Source organism: Thermobia domestica, chromosome 4 (genome assembly GCF_964235325.1).
Source record: "Thermobia domestica chromosome 4, izTheDome1.hap1.1, whole genome shotgun sequence".
NCBI lineage: Eukaryota > Metazoa > Arthropoda > Insecta > Zygentoma > Lepismatidae > Thermobia > Thermobia domestica.
The window spans coordinates 134,592,208-134,595,854 of NC_137457.1; positions in this window are offsets into that span (position 1 = coordinate 134,592,208).

The window sequence follows — 3,647 nt, forward strand, 5'->3', positions numbered from 1 at the left end:
GTTGAAGAGCAATTCGGGGATGACGATTGCATCTTTCAACACGATCGGGCACCTGTTCATAGTGCACGGCCTGTGGCGGAGTAGTTACACGACCATAATATCCCTGTAATGGACTGGCCTGCACAGGGTCCTGGCTTGAATTCCTATAGAACACCTTTGGGATGTTTTGGAACGACGACTTCGTACCATGCCTCACCGACCTACATCAATACCTCTCGTCAGTTCAGCACTCCGTGAACAATGGGCTGCCATTCCCCAAGAAATATTCCAGCACCTGATTGAAAGTATGCCTGCGAGCCTGGAAGCTGTCATCATGGTCAACGGTGGGCCAACATCATATTGAATTCCACCAGTACCGATGGATGGCGCCAAGAACTTGTAAGTCATTTTCAGCTAGGTGTCCGAATACTTTTTATCACATAGTGTGTATCTCTATAAAAAGAATCAAATCATTCAACTCTCCAATCACCATACACATATTTATTTACTTCAGAAGTAACCTCCTCAAGACAAATATCAATTTCAACTACTAACGTCCGTGGATGATTAACATATTAATATCCTCACATTTTTTAAAAGGGCTACAACATTTGAAAATGTTCTACTCGAAGCTACTTTACTTACGGTTTGTAATCATTTGTCCTTTTCAGAATAAATAATTAGAAATATTGGATGAAATTTATGTTAAACAGTAACTATTGATGCGAAAGATTCGAAACTTCTTAAATTGATTTTTACCAAACAAACTTTAACACTTCTCTACGTTCAAATTCGAAACTCTGATACGTCTTAATAAATAACCTCGTTATTCATATTTATTTGTATATAATTTTAAAGAGGGTTGCGAAAACTTCTAACTCTCTTACGGAAATTGAGATCACATGGTTACAGTATAGATACAACTTCGTTAGCTAGCTCACAATATAACTACAACTGCGTATTTTTAAGAGTTAATAATTATTTACTAATTACATAATAATACTGAAAACCTAGTATTATCAGTATGACATTCATACTACTATTTATTCTCGCAAATGTTTACTTATTGAAAACACGATCTTAAGACGGACGACCAGATTTTAAAAATCATCACATATCACATTGTTGTTTAAACGAATCACGATAAACTGTTTGCTGTTTCAAGGATGATGTAAACTTTAAGTTACGTATTTCCGATCTATTACTGCTCGGATCGACTGAAAATTTGTAGCATAGATAACTTATATATTTTATTCAAGTTCGGATTATTGTCCTACTGTTTCTTCATTAATTTGCACAATTCATCTTGTTTATGGTTCGTAAGAATATCATTTAAATCTAAGACAGTATACTTGCATTTTACTAGAAAATTTACGTAGTGTGTTTCAGGGTTAACTGATACTTTGGGTGGTGCTGCTTAAAGTGTCAGCAACAAATTTCTGCTTAACGGATAATGTTGAAAAATAAGGTCAAATATCTGGCTTTAACAGAACTTCGAGGCTATTAAGGCTAAAACATGAGCCACTGCGACGTTATCAGTGTAACGATGAATATACGTAAAATATCTCGTAATATATTCGTCAAAACGTTTACATAGGAATAGCACAGCCAATAATTCCAACTGAAGACGGAGAGTGATATTTCACAACGTTTGAACCGTCGGCTTGCATACCCTATGCCTCTTGGATTTACTTCATCAGGCGGAAACTGCGCGAGCAACTTCATCAAATTTTCTAGGTATGCACCAGTCTGGATGAGGAAAGATTAGGAAATGTCCGGTTGATTTAAAGCTGGCGGAGTACTTAAAATCCTATCAAGTCTATTGAATCATTCCAATACATCAGCGTCAAAAATGAATTTCTGATCCTTTTTAAAGCAACTTATGTAACGTATCGGTAAGTCCTGGAAAAATGCGGATAAAATTTTGTTTCCAACCCTTTAATCCAAGAATATTTTTGTAGACTCTTATGAGTTTTCCGTGTACAACAACAAATAATTGCTTCGCTTAAGCGTGGATCAAATCTCCCGGTCTTACCTTTCACTAAGTGTCCCAACAATTTTTTATCTTGGAAAAAGAATTTACACGTCCTAAAACGAAAAATTTGCTTGTTTAAAAGTTTCAAATATTCTTTCCAAATGCAGCAATGTTCTTTTTGAGTCGGCGATTTTAATACATCATCTAAATACAAAACTACAAAACAACGCGTGGACTCACTAAAGAACTGCATCATTATTAATTGAAAATATGACTAATCTTTAATTGTTGTGGTCAAACAGTAAGGTAATATTGCCAGCTGTTACAAATAAAACTTTAGCACGGATAAGAATCATCCTGAAAGCTCTTCCCATATAGGAACTTCAAAGATCAGAAGAAGAAATCAACATGGCTTGCGATACTCGGTTAAGAAAATCGTTTATCGCTTGTACCAGAGGAGCGATTTTTTAGTACCTTTGAGATCCAGGACTGGACTTACGAAATCGGAAGTTATTCGGACCTTTTTTATCGGGTTTCGGTACGGGGATTTATGTTTTAAGGATATCCCAATTCGTAACCCTTTGTTTAACTCGGCTTCCAATTCAGGTTGCCTGGCTTGTTGAACTGTATAACATTGACAAACAACTGATTCATTATCTTTTGGTTGAATTCGCGGTATAGAGGGACATTAACACGGAGGGATATTACGCAGAGAAGACACACTGGCGATGAAGTAGTAGCTTACAAAGTCCCTTTCTAATTAATTACGATAGATCGTTGCTATTAAAGACATTACCGTTTTTTGTATTCGAGCATAACAAAAAATATAAACCAAATTTTATCTCAATTTACCGACACATTTGGGCCTCAAAGATATATGACCATATCGGGGATTACCTTGCCGCCAAGGAGGAAGTCCACGTTCCTAAGAAGTGGACCTCACAAAGGCAAAGGTTTATGAAATTCACACCTATTCACCGTATCTGGATAAACCGCCAAGGTTTCTTCAGACTATGCGTGAGTGTTTCCTCTGAATGAATTTATAATTTTCTATAATAACCGAAAAATGTTGACAGCGAAGGAGAAGTATTCAGGTTGTAATGAAAGGAAAATATTTTAAAAGAGAGAAAGAGTAAAAATATCGAATAATGTAATCAACATTTAAAGAATCTAAATAAATGATAAATTTTGAGCTATTAAGCTGATCGGACGAAACCTTGCTACCACTCCTAGTATGCAGGTTTTTGAATCCTGAAGCGCTATGAATTTCAGCTAATACACTGATTAAAAAGAGGAAGTAATAGAAATGGCAGAGGATTGGCACTCTGGTACGGGTATGTATCGAAATAAATAAAAGTATATGCTCATTATCGTCTGTTCTATGACAATCTCGAAAAAACTTCAGTCACGTACGTTTAAATAAGAAGGCGAAAACTCAACTGAAAATCTCAGAAGAGAGGTAACGACGGAAATCCTATAGCTCGTAAACCATTTGTTTATTATTCACAATTATCCGAACTATTTTTTAATTGACCAATAACGTATAATGTATATTTCTTGAGTTTAATCCATCAAGATCTGTTAAACTAAATATGTTATATAGTTATACGTTGAAGCGTCTTAATAATGTTATATCCTATGCACATTCGAAACATGTAACTTAGTTAAATTACAGACACACATGTGTTTAAAA